Genomic DNA, 19276 nt, shown 5'->3' on the forward strand with positions numbered 1-19276 from the left:
CTGTCTTCGAGGTGATATGTCTGTGCGCGTCTGGCAACTGTGGTGAAAGTGGTCGACTTACATACTGCACGACGAGGATTATATGGATCACCTCTGTCAGATTCATTTAGGTACCAAATGTGCCGGAAGCGAACGGCATTACCCTAAATGCCGACAAGTTTATGCCTGGCCAGCCTTCAGCGACTTTTTTAGGTACACCCTCTCAGGAATGGTATCTCAGCTGACCCGGAAAAGGTCCGCCATCACGGATTTTCCCACCCCTCAACCTGACCGACTTGAGGTCCTTCATCGGTCTCTGCTCGCCAGTTAGCAGAGTTTTCGTCGGACATCTCCGCAGTTGCTCAACCACTTCTGCCCCCTGATGAGCCCCAAGAGGATATTCCTGTGGATTCCCTGACCACGACAAGCCTTCCAGCAAGTGAACAGCCCTGTCTGCCCACCTGGTCTTGCTGACAGTTCTGCAGACAGATGTTTCACGCTTGTATGGCGTGATACTTCTACTGCAGGATCATGGTGGAGGGCACCTGCCTGGCCCAGTGTGGCTCAAGGTTTCTCTGACACTGAGACGCGCACGCCACTATTGAGTTGGGAGCTGTTGGCTGTGGTTTGGGCGATGTCCAAGTGCAGGTTTTAATTATAGGCCTGCAACACTTTCACCTAGTGACCGACCATCGCCCGCTTGTCCTGACCAACCATCACACGCCAGACGCCAAGAGAACCCTTTACCCAGCGTCTGAAAGAGAAGCTCTGGCGTATACCGCAGGTGGTGCCAAGGAGCTCTGCATCCCTGATGCCTTATCCTCGCCTCTCCTGTCAGCCGCCCTACTCCAGACATCATATGCTCGACGCCGACCTCGCTCTTTCCGTCAGGGACCGTGGTCACTTCCATGCCGCCCAACCCTTCGTTCGGACTCTGTCACCAGATGACGACAAGGGGCAATGGAGGACCTTCGAACAGCGGCCCGAGATGACCCCTTCCCACGCCCGCTGACTTGTCGAGTGTGTGAGGAATGCATTTCTTAGCAATCATACGACCTTTCACAACACCCTGCTCCCGTATTGGAAACTCCGCGATGAACTTTACTGGCGACGGAGAACTTTGTTCTGCACGGAGCACGTAGTTGTCCCTTTGCCAGACACGCCCCCACTTTGTTTCACCGCACAGCGTCACCGTGGAGTTGAGCTACCAACGACGTAATGATGACTGTGTTCTGCCCGCATCAACTCCGCGACATCTCCACGTTGTCCGTGCGTGTGAGCTCTCTGCTATACCGTACAACCCAGCAGCAGGAACCTTCGCGAGTGACGACAAACCCCACCTGCCCTTTGAGAGTCTGTGTCGGGCCGACTTTTTCTTGTGTGTCAGGAAAGTCCTTCCTCGTTATCGCCGACCGCCTTCTGGCTGGCCTGTTGTCATCAAGTGCGTAATGACACGACGCCTGCCGCCACCATCGCAAGTTCCGCCACTACTCCGGGTGACGGGATGCTCCTGTACCGGCAACCTTTGACGGATGTTCAGCTCCATGCCGTATCTCCAGTTCTCGACCGAGATGGGGAGTCCGGGCATGTGCTGTCATCATCGCCCCATTACCCGCAGTCCAACGCACACGCTGGAGGCTGTTGTCAAATCCCTGAAGCACCTCATCCCGTGGCCTTCTGGGAACATTGACTGCGTGAGGCCTCTGACCGGGTCTTGAACTCGCAACACACCTAACTACACCGACGCCCCTGCCCAGGTTTCCGCAAGTGGACGTCTTTGCCTGTCCTCGCCTCACCTCAACTTTTCTCCATGAGTGGCAGGCCAAGACAGAGGATTGTGACCGCCGAACGTGTTCAGGACGTCGTTCGCTGGCGTCTGACCGCCCGTTCTTTCCAGGTTGAGTGCCGGCACCCAAGTCTGTGTTCAGGACTCCGACCTCCTGGCTGCTGGGGACAAAGTAGGCGTAAATGGCCCCGGTGGTGGTAGGTCACGGACGAATAAAAGTGTTACCCAGTGGTCGTGTGGTGGAGGAACCGCCGTTTTCTCCGCCCCAGGTCAATGCTTCTGCCGCCAATTAGTGTTTGTCCCCACATTCTTCCTAGTGATGAAGTCCTCGACGCTCAGAACGGATCCAGAAGAAAAGGTCCGCTCAAGACTTTGGCAGAGCGTATAGGGGAGGGAGGTGTATGTATATTATGTATATGTGGATTATATATTGGTGTATGTATATTATGTATAAATTCCATTTGTATTATTTATTCAGTTTAGCTAGCAGCGTGTGGCAAATGTTAATACCATATCCGCCATGCTTAATTATCAAAGCCGATGGGGAGTCCGGCATGTGTTGTCATCGCCCCATTACCCGCAGTCCAACGGCCACGCTGAGGCTGCTGTCAAATCCCTGAAGCACCTCATCCTTAAGGTGGCCCCTTCTGGGAACATTGACTGCGAGGCCTTCGACCGGGGTCTTCTTGAACTCCGCAACACACCTAACTACACCGGACGCTCCCCTGCCCAGGTTTTGTATGGACGCCCCCTTCGTTCTTGTGTCCCTGCTCACCCTCAATCCTTCTCCAAGGAGTGGCAGGCCAAGACAGAGGATTGTGACCGCCGAGCCGCCGAACGTGTTCAGGACGTCGTCGCCCGCTACAACGACCACGCCCGTTCTCTCCCCAGGTTGAGTGCCGGCACCCAAGTCCGTGTTCAGGACCCGACCTCCCTACGTTGGGACAAAGTAGGCGTAGTCATGGGTCTCGGCAGGTCACGGGACTACCAGGTGCGGTTACCCAGTGGTCGTGTGTGGTGGAGGAACCGCCGTTTTCTCCGCCCCGTAACAATGCCTTCTGCTGGCCCCGCCACCAGTGTTGAGCCCCATACCCTTCCCAGTGATGAAGTCCCTCGACGCTCAGAACGGATCCAGAAGAAAAGGTCCGCTCAAGACTTTGCTATGAGCGTATAGGGGGAAGGGAGGTGTATGTATATTATGTATGCTGGATTATATATTATGTATGTATATTATGTATGTGCTCCATTTGTATTATTTATTCAGCCTAGCTAGCAGCGTGTGGCAATGTTATTACCATATCCCACATGCTTAATTAATGTGCCTGGCGACGTATGGAAGCTGCTAATGTATCACTTGCCATACGTCGTCTATAGCAGTTGACCAGGAGCCTAGCTGAGGAGTGCTACCTCCCCCTTTGTGTACATACTCTTATCCAGTAAACCGAACCTACAAAACTATACAGGTGTTTGTGTTCTCTCCTGTGAAGGTAGAATCATTTATTCAAACACCTAACATAAAGGTCTTGTTGTGTTGTGTGTGTCTTGTGCCAGGTGTGTTTCTGCCAGTCGCAATCTTGTTGTGTCGTGTTCTTGCTGTGTCGTGTGTCTTGTTGTGTCGTGTCTTGTTGTGTCGTGTGTGTGTCTTGGTTGTGTTGTGTGTGTCTTTGTTGTGTTGTGTGTGTCTTGTTGTGTCGTGTGTGTGTCTGTTGTGTTGTGTGTCTTGTTGTGTCGTGTGTGTCTTGTTGTGTCGTGTGTTCTGTTGTGTCGTATGTGTCTTGTTGTGTCTTGTTGTGTCGTGTGTGTCTTGTGTGTGTCTTTGTTGTGTCGTGTGTGTCTTAATGTCGTGTGTCTTGTTGTGTCGTGTGTGTCTTTGTTGTGTCGTGTAGTCTTGTTGTGTCGTGTGTCTGCTGTCGTGTGTGTGTCTTGTTGTGTCGTGTGTGTCTTGTTGTGTCGTGTGTGTCTTGTTGTGTTGTGTGTGTCTTGTTGTGTCGTGTGTGTCTTGTTGTGTCGTGTGTGTCTTGTTGTGTTGTGTATGTGTCATGTTGTGCCGTGTGTGTCTTGTTGTGTTGTGTGTGTCTTGTTGTGTTGTGTGTGTCTTGTTGTGTCGTGTGTGTCTTGTTGTGTCGTGTGTGTCTTGTTGTGTTGTGTATGTGTCATGTTGTGCCGTATGTGTCATGCTGTATTGTGTGTGTCATGTTGTGTTGTGGCCACAAACCATCACGTGGCACCACTGACATGATTTTTGCTGCCCACCTGATACAAGGAAAGTGCAGAGAACAGCGTCGTGACCTGTACATGGCTTTCATCGACCTAACCAAGGCCTTCGACTCGGTCTACAGGGAAGCCCTCTTGTGGACTCTCAGCCATTTTGGCTGCTCCCAAAAATTCATCACCATTGTTAGGCAACTCCACGATGGCATGAACGTCAGTGTCCTGCACAATAGCACCCAGTCAGGGGTTAAACAGAGGGTGTGTAAGTCACCCTACGAATAGTGCGTAACGCTGGCGGGCAACTGAAAAGGTATAAGGATAGTCTTAAGACAAACCAGAAAGAGTGCCAAATCGACCCCTTCACTTGGGAGACGATTTCATATCGTAACGCTTGGAGGAGCACCACACGAGAAGGTGTCAATCTTTGAGCTAGCCCGACTTCAAACCAAGTCCGTATCGGCCTCTTTAGTCACCTCAAAAGTCACCAATGAAGGTGACATCCCTAATATCTCATATCACTGTATCATACTGTAGCTGGATGAGCATCATACTCGATTCCGAGTGACAGCAAAGTAGTAGTAGTAGTAGGACGTGACTACAGCAATATCAGATGGAGACTCACTTAATATGTAGACTAGTAATTAGTGAGAATTTTGACATCAAACACTATCACTTATTACTCCGAGGGAAACTATTGTGTAGTACCAGACACACAGTCAGCCATCACGACCCCCAACACGAGGTAGAAAGGCGCTCTATAACACATGCTCAGACGACTGGTCCTCTCTCACACACACTAAGGAAAATATTTACTACACAGGCACTGAAAATAATCTAATGTTTTACTTGAAAAATTAACACTAGAGTAGACAGTCTGTCGAAACAAAACACACAAATAAAGATAAAACAAATACAAAGACTTTTACCACATAGACTTATCTCTACCACACACACACACATAACACACACACACACACACACACACACACAAAGACACACACACACTATATGTTGACTCTATGTTTTATGTTTCTGTATTGAGAGCTTTTGTCAATCAAGTGACCCACTCCCGGATTTGACCATAGAACTTATTACCTTTGTTCATTGTATATTTCCAGCCTTCGGGCTGCCATATTATCTTAATAAACCGTTAATTATTATTATTATATATTATTATTATTATTATTATTATTATTACACGTTCACACACATTAACCATCTCGTTACTATGAACAACTTTAAAAAATCAATTATGGGAAGAAAATCAGGAAATGATGTAATAAGTTAGACAAATACACATACTGTGTAAATAGTTGTGGACATTGTATGATATATATGGACACAAAGTAGTGCCTTCAGCTGTATTGTTATATTACTCTTATTAATTATGTATAGTAAAGTATTACAGAACATGTATTAATTCTATGTAATATTCTATTTATTGTGCACCATATTATGTATATAAATTATCACATTTATACTTTATGTATTCAGTTTGTGAATGCTGGCATCTGTATAGGCCAGCGCGTAGTAATACATGGATAGATGGAAGTAGTTAAGACTGAGTCCTGGTGGTGTGCCCACAGGCTTCCTGTGTCCTCTGTAATATTATTCCCGTACGAGAATAGAACCTACTTTAAAGACAACAAGTGTTTGTATATACCCTCAGTAGTATAGAACATTCTTGGGTATCTGGCAATACGCTAGAGACATATATAAATATCGAGCACGGGAAACTCTCAGTGAAGCCTGTGGCAGGGTTGGTTTCAGACACACTGGATCAAGTTGGGCTGTCTTAACTTCAGTATAACCAGGTAAAAACAAGTGAAATAAGCTTTATCTTATATCGCCTGAGAAGTTTATACAAGTGTAGGATATTAAAGTAAATGTAGTGAAGGATTTTAATGGATGTAAATAGTTTGAGTGCTGCTGTCAGGTGAGGGTTGTGGAAGAGGGAGGGGATCATTGTAAGCTGAGAGTAGAGGCTGAGGGTTTGCTGGTATTAGGAGGTGGGTGGAGTGGTTAAGTCTGGGTGATTATGTCACATACATACACAAATCCTACGTGACGGTGAGAGGGTTCAGTGGAAGGACAACAGGTGGATGGGGGTATGTAGTAGGGGTAGGGATAGGTGCCGGGCTTAACACAGTATCCCTGATTGTTATAGGATAGTAGTACAGACTCTCCAAAGACTTTAACTGCTGCAGCTCGAACCCAGAACTTGGTAGGCCCTGCCTGGTAGAAAAGGAAGAAGTTGGTTATGTCTGGGGGGAGTGTAGTTGGTGTGTGTTGGTGGGGAGGAGATGGGACAGCGAGGGTGTAGAGGACCTGGCAGTGGCTGATGATGCGTGCTGGGTTGAGGTGAGTTGACTCCATACACTTTATCTACCCGCATACAGTGAGCTGACTACTTTATCTACCTGGACACAGTGAGCTGACTCATATTTTATCTACCTGGACACAGTGAGCTGACTCATATACTTTATCTACCTGGACACAGTGGAGGGTGATGGCTCGCTTCCTGTCCTGCCTGACGTGGGTGTTGCTGCTGGCTCTCTGCTACACGCCCACACCTGCTCACTTGGTAGGTGCTCACCAATACGTCTTACATTTTTTCTATTTGTTATTTTAAATCTTTAAGAAGCATTATCGTCTTCATGTTCTTATAAGTGCACCATTTAATACAATATGTTCATGAAGTAGGATCACGTAGACGACTCACTATCTCTAGTGTTGTAGCAAAACCGATTCATGAACATTGTTGTGCTGACCATTGTTCTGTACAGTATGTCTCATGTCTTTGTACACAGAGAGGTTGAGAACGTCAAGTGGTGGCAGACGACCACCGGTCCCGAGACCTACAGATATGAGTGCATTTGGATAAGGTGGAGTAGATGCAACGAAACCCAACTCGGTAATGGTAGTTCTGTGTTCCTGTGTTTATCAATACTTTCATGTATCTTAGGTGTTATATTCTTGAAGAAAGACACTAGTTAATCTTATCTTGGTTCTTGAATATTTAGTTTTGACGGAGATAAAATTATTGTTGGTGTGTATTTTTTTTTTTTGGTGGAACTGGCTTTAAAACATTATATTTCCTGCACCAGATAATCTTTACTCTGTCAGCAAGAACCAAGAGGAATTGCCATTATTATTATTATTATTATTATTATTATTATTATTATTATTATTATTATTATTATTATTATTATGATTATTGTTATTATTATTATTATTATTATTATTATTATTATTATTATTATTATTATTATTATTATTATTATTATTAAAATCTTTATTGTTAACATTAATATATTATTATCGTGGCCTCACAGTTTCTCCTCCCGAACGTTCCTTGACCTAGCCAGATCCCTTGGGACATACTCCAACACACCCACCCACTCCAAGGACGCCTTTCAAAGTTTTCCTGTTCCTAAATTTAGCCGCTAACTTCAGGCACCACGTATTTCTGTATACGTTTGTGTGAGAAAGAAGAGGCATTATTGGCCTGACATTATGACCTGTTGTATCTAACTGCTTTGAGCCAGTTAGTAGGGTGTAATTTGTGGAGTATACCAGTAGTAGTGTATGACCAGGACGCTGAAACTATTGTTAAAATGTACGGTAAGTCTTGTAGGTTCTATAGAAGGAGTATTGAGAGGTGGCAGAGTGGTAATATAAAACAAGGGTGTCGTCCTCTGCTTAACTCATTACACTTCGTTTCCAACCTTTCCCCTCGACTATACGCGTCGCATTCTCTAGCCTTCATGTCTGGCTGTGCCTTGAGCCCCAGCATGCCTTCCAACCTTTTCCCCACGACTATATGTTGTAACTTTATCCTCATGTCTGGCTGTGTCTTAGTTATGTACTAACACAAGCTACAGCGCTGATCATTAAGTCAGGGGCAAGAAAGGATGCGCTAGGTAACATTCTTGTATTGTCTCACCCTGCTGAGCGAGGTACCGACACGAGAACCTGGTTAACCTTGGTTAAGTGGTAAGTGATTCCGGCTGGTCTTGCTAACTGGCAAGTGCGCTGTTGCCATGGCCAACCAGTAGTACAGTATGTTGTTCTTCCTCATACACGAGTAACATGTAAACTGTATTAATTATCTCCAGAATTTTCACGTGTAAGTTTAAGCCTTTAAAAGGTTAAGACTAAATACACTGAGGCTTGTGTCACGCCACCCAGGAACACTTGATGAGATAAACATACACCCGTCCGGGTTACTGTATACTCGCTAATTTGGCTTCGAACTGTCCTCTTGTGCCCTTCAAGTAACTGCTTTGAACTGCAGGACCCTTATCATGGCCAGCAAGTATAAGAAAAAGACATTAAATTATCGCTATAGGACTATTATCATTCCATCTACTAAACTATGTATAATATTAATAGGTTTTGATAATGTGACCATTCCCGAGTATCTTGTCATCCAGCCAACTGTACAGTGTACACCTACCGCCAGCTGTACACCTATTGCCACCTGTACACCTACTGCCACCTGTACACCCACTGCCACCTGTACACCTACTGCCACCTGTACACCTACTGTTACCTGTACACCTACTGCCACCTGTACACCTACTGCCACCTGTACACCCACTGCTACTTGTACACCTACTGCAAGCTATACACCTACTGTCACCTGTACACCTACTGCCACCTGTACACCTACTGCTACCTGTACACCTACTGCAAGCTGTACACCTACTGCCACCTGTACACCTACTGCCACCTGTACACCTACTGCTACCTGTACACCTACTGCAAGCTGTACACCTACTGCTACCTGTACACCTACTGCTACCTGTACACCTCCTGCCACCTGAACACCTACTGCCACCTGAACACCTACTGCCAACTGTACACCAACTGCTACCTGTACAACTACTGCCACCTGTACACCTACTGTCACCTGTACACCTACTGCCACCTGAACACCTACTGCCACCTGAACACCTACTGCCACCTGAACACCTACTGCCACCTGAACACCTACTGCCACCTGTACACCTACTGCCATATGTACATCAACCACCACCTGTACACCTACTGCCACATGTACACCTACTGTCACCTGTACACCTACTGCCACCTGAACACCTACTGCCACCTGAACACCTACTGCCACATGTACACCTACTGTCACCTGTACACCTACTGCCACCTGAACACCCACGCCACCTGAACACCTACTGCCACCTGGCACCCACTGCCACCTGTACACCTAGTGCCACCTGTACACCCACTGCCACCTGTATACCTACTGAAACCTGTACACCTACTGCCACCTGAACACACACCTGCCACCTGTATACCCACTGCCACCTGTACACCCACTGCCACCTGTACACCCACACCTGTTCACCTACTGCTACCGGTACACCTATCCCACCTGTACACTCTAGTGCCACCTGTACATCTATCACCTGCACGTCTACTGCCACCTGTACATCACTGCCACCTGTACACCTACTGCCACCTGTACACCTACTGCCACCTGTACATCTACTGCCACCTGTACACCCACCCACCTGTACATCTAATGCCACCTAAACACCTACATGCACATGTACATCTACTGCCACCTGTACACCACTGCTACCTGTACACCTACTGCCACCTGAACATCTTCTGCCACCTGTACACCTACTGCCCCCTGTACACCTACTGCCACCTGTACACCTACTGCTACCTGTACACCCACTGCCACCTGTACACCTGCTGCCACCTGTACACCCACTCACCTGTACACCTACCACCTGTATACCTACTGCCACCTGTACATCTAGTGCCACCTGTACACCTACTGCCACATGTACACCTACTGCCACCTGTACACCTACTGCCACCTGTACACCTACTGCCGCCTGTACATCTACTGCCACCTGTACACCTACTGCCACATGTACAGCCACACACCTGTACACCTACTGCCACCTGTACATCAACCACCACCTGTACACCTAATGCCACATGTACACCTACTGTCACCTGTACACCTACTGCCACCTGAACACCTACTGCCACCTGAACACCTACTGCCACCTGTGCACCTACTGCTACCTGTACACCTACTGCCACCTGTACACCTACTGCCACCTGTACACCCACTGCCACCTGTACACCCACTGCCACCTGTTCACCTACTGCTACCGGTACACCTACTGCCACCTGTACATCTAGTGCCACCTGTACATCTACTGTCACCTGCACGTCTACTGCCACCTGTACATCTACTGCCACCTGTACACCCACTGCCACCTGTACACCTACTACCACCTGTACACTCTACTGCCACCTGTACACCCACTGCCACCTGTACATCTATGCCACCTGTACACCTACGCCACCTGTACACCTACTGCCACCTGTACATCTAGTGCCACCTGTACACCTACTGCCACCTGTACACCTGCTGCCATCTGTACACCTACTGCCACCTGTACATCTACTGCCACCTGTACACCTACTGCCACCTGTACATCTACTGCCACCTGTACACCTACTGTTATTCGGCTAAGCCACCATATGATTGATATATTTGGGGCCTACCCTAAGGCTGCCCTCGTGACTAACCTTCAGAAGATGTCCAGACTTTCGTTGACTAAAACACATCAGTCACTACAATGTTTGGTGAGTCTTGTAACGCCTAGACTTAGGTGACAGCCAGTCGAGTGTGGTGTTCACATACACCTCACTGGATCACACATCTATTGCCTTGTTTATTAGTGCATTACCACCGCCTTCACGTTGAACAAGCTCTGGTATGCTACGCTTTGTGCCGGAGACGACAAACAGGATATGGCCAAGAGTCTACACTTGGGGGGAAGTTACTGGGAAATTTTGACTGGTGAGATTCCCACAGTGGGTGTTTTGTTACGATGATAATAATAATAATAATAATAATAATAATAATAATAATAATAATAATAATAATAATAATAATAATAATAATAATAATAGATGTAAGTCAAGGTTCTACGCCAAACTACAAATGGTTAACTGACTAGACAAGATGAAGTTAAGGTTCTCGAGTAGTGTTTGGCCACGCCTGGTGTAGCCAAGACTTAGGGCCAATTGCAAGATTAGCCGGTGTACACCACGCTGTAGTATCCCGGCGGTCGTAATACAATGGAGTAAAATTTGTGTGATCTTTCAAGATGGGCCAGTGGTACCCGACCGTTGTTTGTTGTTACTACGCCATCGTAGTAGTCAGGTGTACCAACTGGCGGAAGACTGGAGGTTGGTAGGCTTACACCCTCAAAACGTTGTCAGTGGCACGAAATGTTTACTCTTGCTACACGATTTATGAGCATGATAAACTTGAATCCTCATTTTCCTATTTTCTTGGATTAAAAGACAATTCTGGGAATGAAATACGATCACTTACAGTAAATATAGGTAAATATATCCCGTGACAACCATAAAATGTATAGGCCCCTGTCTCATCAACAGAACGTATTATATAAATGGGTCAATACATCTGATATTATATTCAGATTCACCCTGTAACTTTCCACTGTCTATGAGTAAGACATGAGATGGACACGTGAGCGGGCAACTCACCCAAGAGGGCGGGTTCCATAGCTCAGCATTTCTGTAAGCACGCACTGCGATGCCCTTAACATAAGAACATAAGAATGGAAACTGCAGCGGGCCTATTGGCCCATACTGGGCAGTCCTGTTTACACCTAACCTATTGCTCATATGAGCATCCAACCTATGTTTGAAGCAATTCAGCGTATTCGAGTTAATGATGATATTTGGTAACTTGTTCCATTCATCCATACTCTGTTTCCAAACCAGTGTTTACCTATTTCACGCCTAAATCTAAATTTGTCTAATTTAAAACCATTGTTACGAGTTCGCTCCTGGTTGGATAATTTGAGTACCTTTGTAATGTCCCTTTGTTTAGCCCTGCCTTCCACCCACCATCTCTATCAGGTCGCCCTCGCTCTCGTCTCTCGAGGGAGTGCAAATTAAGATGCTTTAACCTGTCTCTATACTCAAGGTTCCTAATGCCCCGGATTAGTCTTGTCATTCTCCTCTGAATTCTTTCCAATGATTCTATATCCATCCTGTAATATGGTGACCAGAACTGAACTGTGTAATCCAGGTGTGGTCTCACAAGCTCAAGATACAGTTTTAGAATGACCTCGCTAGTCTTGTAACTACCACTCCTTTGTATGAACCCAAGTACTTTATTAGCCTTGTTACGAGCAAAACCACATTGTTTACTTGGCTTAAGGTTCCTACTTATCATTACTCCTAAATCTCTCTCGCAGTCGGATTTCTCTATGGCATCGTTGTTCATCTGGTATCTGGTTTCCTGTTTACATCTCCTATACTGAGTACTTTACATTTGTCGACTTTTGAATTTCATCTGCCATTTTTCAGACCATTCGAAAAATTTGTTTAGATCTTCCTGTAGTTTTGCGGAGTCCTCGTCAGATTTAATTACACGCCCTATTTTAGTGTCATCAGCAAATTTACTTATGTTGCTGTCTACGCCGATATCTATGTCGTTTATGTATATAATAAACAATAATGGTCCAAGTACTGAGCCTTGGGGAACTCCACTTGTGACGTTGCTCCAATGGGACTTAAGTGCCGTAATGCTCACCGCTGTTTCCTGTCCTGTAACCACGCCCTAATCCATTTAAGGATGTCACCTTTGATGCCATGAGCTTCTACCTTTCTAATTAGTCTTTCGTGGGGGACTCTGTCGAAGGCTTTGCTAAAGTCGAGATATACCACATCATAATTGTGCCCCTCGTCCACTACATATAACAACATCCATCATCACTACATATAACATCATCATCCATCACCACTACATATAACACCATCCATCTTCACTACATATAACACCATCCATCATCACTACAGATCGGTAAAGTAGTTTCCAAGATTCTCGTGCGGACACACAAACACACAGACCTACTTCTTTGTTTTAGATATATAGATGAACTAACACACTCTCCTTGTATGGGCGAACTTACTGACGTAATCATGAAGGTAAATTCCCTGTAAATGTTCCCCGACTCCGAACACTAGGTGTTGATACTTTCTTAGAACTGTTTTTGGAGGTCAGGAATCCCAGTAATAATAACACTGTTACCTGCGCTTCCTTGTTATGAAGCAATTATTTTAAAAATAATATTTTTCCTACCCTGACTCATGCCACCAAATTTAGAGACACTCATAACGAGGGAAGTAGTCTGAAATCTTTGTCTGATCTTCAGATCATCTTTGTCCGCTCTTCTAATGGTCTTTGTCCGATCCTATGATCGTCTTTGTCCGATACTCTGGTGGTCTTTGTCCGATTTTCTGATGGTCTTTGTCCAATTCTCTGATGGTCAATGTCCGATTCTCTGATGGTCTTTGTCCGACTCTGATGTTTGTCAAATTCTCAGATGGTCTTTGTCCGATCTCCTGATGGTCTTTGTCCGATCTCCTGATGGTCTTTGTCCGATTCTCAGATGGTCTTTGTCCGATCCGCTGGTTTTGTCCGATATCTGATGGTCTTTGTCCGCTCCGCTGATGGTCTTTGTCCGTTCCGCCGATGGTCTTTGTCCGCTCCGCTCATGGTCTTTGTCCGATCCTCCGATGGTCTTTGTCCGATCCATATGTCCTAGACTGTTGTGGCGCTAAGCTCATATTCATAATCTCCTTTAAGGTAGAAAATTTTCCTCTTTGAACTTATGATAGAGATAAGCTCCGAAAATTTATCAAGAAAGTTCCTTACATTAGTGTGGGATCTTCTGTAGATTACTCCTACTAGGATATTTCGTGTGTCGTTACGTAATTTAGTGAAAACACTCTCCATGTACTACTCCTGAACCTTTAAATAATCTCTTACAGAAGTGTTATACATGATATCAACATATAGGGCGACACCACCACTGTGTCGTGACGTGTTGACGCAGTGTCTATTATAATTAGGAATGTTATACAAATGTTCAATATCGTTAGTGAGTTTGGTCTCAGAACCCAGGTACATAAAATTTGTGGGCAATAGAAGATAAACACTGATCTATAACGGTATCTAGATGAAGGGGAATACTGCTGATGTTATGGCTAATTAAGGAGAAGGAATGAGGTAGAAGAAGACTAGAACTAAACTCTGGAGAGTCAGGAAGGTAACAGGAACAGTTGGGGTTGGTGTAACCCAGTGAGTTTTGTAGAAAGGCGTCAAGATCAACATGAGGGAGTATTGTGTCGACACCATGGGTAAATGGGGTGTAACACATACGGTCTAGCACATCTAAGGGAACAACACCAGCATCATCAGTGTAGGAATATTGGTACTGATTAAGGAACAGCAAAAACTCAGGGTCACTGAGGTGTAAAAATGGAATATGAAAGAAAGTTATAATAGTGGGGGGTAACGTACTCACAAGTGCTACAACCAACAGAATTAAGATGACTGTTGAGGGAGGTTTCCAGATTGAGTCATTTGGTTCTGAGCGTCGCTGGTTTCCACCTTAGAGGGTGGACGTGTACCCTAGTTGGCCGACAGGGGTGGAAACTCCTCAGGTGATAGAGGCAGTGGTTAGTCCCAAAACAAACTTGACCAAACAGGCAGCCATAATGGAAGGATCCAATAATGAATGAAGGATTATGAATATGATCTTAGCGCCACAACAGTCTAGGTCATATGGATCGGACAAAGACCATCAGATAATCGGACAAAACCAGCGGATCGGACAAAGACCATCAGAGTATCGGACAAAGACCATCAGAGGATTGGACAAAGACCATCAGATAATCGGACAAAACCAGCGGATCGGACAAAGACCATCAGAGTATCGGACAACGACCATCAGCGGATCGGACAAAGACCACCAGAGTATCGAACAAAGACCATCAGAGGATCGGACAAAGACCATCAGATAATCGAACAAAACCAACGGATCGGACAAAGAGTGCTACAACCAACAGAATTAAGATGACTGTTGAGGGAGGTTTCCAGATTGAGTCATTTGGTTCTGAGCGTCGCTGGTTTCCACCTTAGAGGGTGGACGTGTACCCTAGTTGGCCGACAGGGGTGGAAACTCCTCAGGTGATAGAGGCAGTGGTTAGTCCCAAAACAAACTTGACCAAACAGGCAGCCATAATGGAAGGATCCAATAATGAATGAAGGATTATGAATATGATCTTAGCGCCACAACAGTCTAGGTCATATGGATCGGACAAAGACCATCAGATAATCGGACAAAACCAGCGGATCGGACAAAGACCATCAGAGTATCGGACAAAGACCATCAGAGGATTGGACAAAGACCATCAGATAATCGGACAAAACCAGCGGATCGGACAAAGACCATCAGAGTATCGGACAACGACCATCAGCGGATCGGACAAAGACCACCAGAGTATCGAACAAAGACCATCAGAGGATCGGACAAAGACCATCAGATAATCGAACAAAACCAACGGATCGGACAAAGACCATCAGAGTATCGGACAAAGACCATCAGAGGATCGGACAAAGACCATCAGATAATCGGACAAAACCAGCGGATCGGACAAAGACCATCAGAGAATCGGACAAAGACCATCAGAGGATCGGACAAAGACCATCAGATAATCGGAGTAAACCAGCGGATCGAACAAAGACCATCAGAGAATAGGACAAAGACCATCAGCGTATTGGACAAAGACCATCAGAAAATCGGACAAAACCAGCGGATCGGACAAAGACCATCAGAGTATCGGACAAAGGCCATCAGAGGATCGGACAAAGACCATCAGATAATCGGACAAAACCAGCGGATCCGACAAAGACCATCAGAGAATCGGACAAAGACCTTCAGACGATCGGACAAAGACCATCAGATAATTATCCGCTGGTTTTGTCAGATTATAATCGGACAAAACCAGCGGATCGGACAAAGACCATCAGAGGATCGGACAAAGACCATCAGATAATCGGACAAAACCAGCGGATCGGACAAAGACCATCAGAGGATCGGACAAAGACCATCAGATAATCGGACAAAACCAGCGGATCGGACAAAGACCATCAGAGGATCGGACAAAGACCATCAGATAATCGGACAAAACCAGCGGATCGGACAAAGACCATCAGAGTATCGGACAAATACCATCAGAGGATCGGACAAAGACCATCAGATAATCGGACAAAACCAGCGGATCGGACAAAGACCATCAGAGTATCGGACAAAGACCATCAGAGTATCGGACAAAGACCATCAGAGTATCGGACAAAGACCATCAGAGTATCGGACAAATACCATCGAGGGACAAAGACCATCAGAGGATCGGACAAACACCATCAGAGGATCGGACAAAGATGATCAAAGGATCGGACATTGACCATCAGAGGATCGGATGAGATGATCAAAGGGTCGGACAAAGACCATCAGAGTATAGGACAAAGATGAAAAAGGATCGGACAAAGACCACCAGAGTATCGGACAAAGATGATCAGCGGATCGGACAAACACCATCAGAGGATCGGACAAAGATGATCAAAGGATCGGACAAAGACCATCAGAGGATCGGACAAAGATGATCAGAGGATCGGACAAAGACCATCAGAGGATCGGACAAAGATCATCAGAGGATCGGAAAAGATGATCAAAGGGTCGGACAAAGACCATCAGAGTATCTGTCAAAGACGATCAGAGTATCGGACAAAGATGATCAGCGGATCGGACAAAGATCATCAGAGGATCGGAAAAGATGATCAAAGGGTCGGACAAAGACCATCAGAGAATCGGACAAAGATGAAAAAGGATCGGACAAAGACCACCAGAGTATCTGACAAAGATGATCCGAGGATCGGATATTGATCATCAGAGGATCGGAAAAGATGATCAAAGGATCGGACAAAGACCATCAGAGGATCGGACATAGATGATCTTAAGATCGGACTACTTCCCTCGTCATGAATATCTCTTTGGTGGCCTGGGTCAGGGTAGGAAAAAATATTATTTGTAAAATAATTGCTTCATAACACGGAAGCGCAGGTAACAGTGTTATTATTACTGGGATTCCTAACCTCCAAAAACAGTTCTAAGAAAGTATCAACACCTAGTGTTCGGAGTCGGGGAACATTTACAGGGAATTTACCTTCATGATGACGTCAGTAAGTTCGCCCATACAAGGAGAGTGTGTTAGTTCATCTATATATATAAAACACAGAAGTAGGTCTGTCTGTGTGTGTGTGTCCGCACGAGAATCTTGGAAACTACTTTACCGATCTGTAGTGATGATGGATGGTGTTATATGTAGTGAAGATGGATGTTGTTATATGTAGTGGTGATGATGATGATGTTATATGTAGTGATGATGGATGTTGTTATATGTAGTGATGATGGGTGGTGTTTTATGTAGTGATGATGGGTGGTGTTATATGTAGTGATGATGGATGGTGTTATATGTAGTAGGGTGTGTCATAGGAGGGAAGATCAGCTAAAACTAATGGCCCATCACTTTTTTGGTAGATTTTAGTGTATATCGAGGGTTCGATTCCTTGCTGGTGAGGTCGTTGATTATATGTTCAAAGTTCGCGTGTTATATGGACTAAAAATGAAGTATATATATGTACCTCGCATTTCATACCAGCTGGATTCGGTAAAATGCTACTGACACCACATAAGAGGCACGGGCAGTTTCCCATTGAGGTTCACGGCGCCATCAGCTCGATGAACAGGCTTTGTGTGAAATATAACAGAGTCTAGAACTGCTTTTAGTGTCCAAGTGAGGTCAGGAAGATGGCGACCATAGAGGAGACAAAATATAACAACATTACAGAATAAATCACGGTTTAAAATATTATTATTTGGTACTATATTATTATTGTATTATATGTCGTCTTACATACAGTATTGTGGCTAATGCGGTGTTTCCTTTTTCACTACAGGGAGCGATAGTACACAACCCCAACAGTAATTACCGACCACAAGTGGTGTTTGGTCCCAGACCTAGACCACGGCCCACCTGGTACTACAACCAGCCTTATTGGTACTATAGTGGATAGCCGCTGGTACTACCCCTGCAGCTACCACCACCATCCTTACTAATGCTGAGTTGTACCGTACCTCTGACCCGGGTGGGACAGGTCCTGTCTAAACACACAGAAGCTCGTCCTGTGTATAGTCAAAATTCACTCTCTGAGGACCAACTTAAACTGAACATTCATAACAATGATCTACTTTTGTCTTCTGAGGTTCACTTTTATTATAAATCTGATAGTGGAGATTAATTTCACCTTTAAGGAATAGTTTAAGCTAAACAAACTATGTGGAGTATAATAGCTTTATTATGTGGAGCTCTATAGCTTTACTATGTTGAGTTGAATCCTTCCATTTACTTTAAACAATCACTGCTGAATGTTCTTTAAGGTGAGTCTGCCAGGTTCCTTGAAAGTAGCATAAATAAATGTTTATGGGTTAAATTATGACATCACCTTAATTAACGCTCTGAGCTGTGAGCGTTAATAAAAATATGAAGCTGATATGTATCTGAGGTTCAGGAGCCTCACGTGTATCATGAGCGAGAGAGAGTGTAGGACTGAGGGTAGAGTCAGGCCAGGGGTCTGGTCCTTACTGTTGACATAGCCAGGTCACAGGGCTATAGGTCAGATGTCAAGAGGTCATCTGTTAGACAAGAAGATTCATTACCATACATCACTAACTTCAGTATTAGAGAGAAAATGGTAGACACTGGCTCATAGTTTACTCACCGTGGGTGTAGTAATTATATAGTGCACATTTATATAAGTATTACTGTCTGTTAGACAGGGGATAATGTATAACCTAACTGTCTCAGAACTAACTACCGTCTATAGTCGTTCAGATTAATAATAATTGTTAAGTCTCTCTACGCCTCAAGAACTTAATACAATTCTATGAGGTGATAATGAAAAGTTTTGTCTTAAGTCTTTTGATAAAGTTTAGTGTTTGTTATAGAGTCTGTCTGTACACCCTACTTCTCTTATGAGGTAAATACTTGTTTCTTAATGTTTATGTTGTTAATACAATTGTTTATTATACGACCATTCATAAATATATTATAATTTAAATGGATTTCCTGACTGCCCCTTTCGGCTGTCCAGTATTACGAAACGAGACACTGACAATTCTTAAGAAAAAAATATTATTTTACGGGAGAAAATATATTATAAAATAATCTTTCTTAGACCAAAATATTACCAATGGGTCTCTCACATGACAAACACAAAGGGACTTAACACGGCAACATATATTACCAAACACTGAAGTCATGTAGATCTTCCTAATAATTTGAAACTTTACATTTTAATTC

At 44.9% G+C, this 19276-nt stretch overlaps 1 long non-coding RNA gene across 1 annotated transcript; it reads left to right on the plus strand.

The window, feature by feature from the left end:
- Positions 1 to 6641: 6641 nt before the first annotated feature.
- LOC121879346 lies at positions 6642 to 19034 on the plus strand. Its single transcript, XR_006091310.1, has 2 exons — positions 6642 to 6890; positions 17874 to 19034. It is a non-coding gene; the product is annotated as an uncharacterized LOC121879346 (long non-coding RNA).
- Positions 19035 to 19276: the final 242 nt, after the last annotated feature.

Source organism: Homarus americanus, unplaced genomic scaffold (assembly GCF_018991925.1).
Source record: "Homarus americanus isolate GMGI-L3 unplaced genomic scaffold, GMGI_Hamer_2.0 scaffold16894, whole genome shotgun sequence".
NCBI classification, from domain to species: Eukaryota; Metazoa; Arthropoda; class Malacostraca; order Decapoda; family Nephropidae; genus Homarus; species Homarus americanus.